Source organism: Rhagoletis pomonella, unplaced genomic scaffold (genome assembly GCF_013731165.1).
Source record: "Rhagoletis pomonella isolate Grant_MI unplaced genomic scaffold, Rhpom_1.0 Rhpom_scaffold_00008, whole genome shotgun sequence".
NCBI lineage: Eukaryota > Metazoa > Arthropoda > Insecta > Diptera > Tephritidae > Rhagoletis > Rhagoletis pomonella.
In genome coordinates this window covers 24,410,720-24,411,598 of record NW_023458562.1, presented here as the reverse complement: position 1 = coordinate 24,411,598, position 879 = coordinate 24,410,720, and positions in this window count along the sequence as shown.

Here is an 879-nt window from a genome sequence, read left to right as displayed (position 1 = left end):
TTATCGAAGTTTGTCAAGTTAATGAAATTTATCAAGTTATCGATATTTATTTAATCACCATTATTTATAGAGCTAACAAAATTTATTGTGTTATCGTAATGCAACGAGTTCTTAGAACTTATCGAGTTATCGATATTTATTGAGGTATTGAAATCTGTCGATTTATCGAATCGAGGTTATTGGAATTTTCAAAATAAATCGAGCTATCGAAATCTCTAGGTTATCTAAGTTTACCGAGTTATCACTGCTTATCGAAAGTGCAACAAAATTTGTCGGTAGCTTTCGAAAAATATGGAGTTATTAAAATTATACGAACTTTCGAAATTTATAGTTATTCATAGTTTATCGAGTTATTGATATACATCGACATATATACATTTTTGAGTTCGAAAATTAATCGAGTTATTGAACTTTGTTGAGTTATCGTATTTTAGTGTTTATGAAATTCATTGAAGTGTCGGTATGTATCAAATTATCGAATGTATCGGGTCAATTCCAAGTCCTTCCAAAAACTTTCAGAGATATAAAAAATGTTTGTCACGTTTTAATTTTGAACCGTAAGCTTAGTATCTAGTACCCAAAACTTATTGCAAACCAACTTTATTTGGTTTAAAAAATTTTACATAATTTTTTTTTTTAAATTTAAATACGGGTCGCGGAGTGTTTGTCGTTTTTTTACCACCCTAATGTACTTACATTTAAATGTTCATATAAAATACCACTTTACGAAGCTCTCATCACAAAAATTTTAGTGCTCATACACATTCAACAAATCATTTGCATATTTTAGGGCGCTAACGCCGGAATTTAAACATAAATTAGTCTAATGAAAACATGCGCTAAGTTTCCCAAATTACAAATTCTCTATACAAAAAAAAA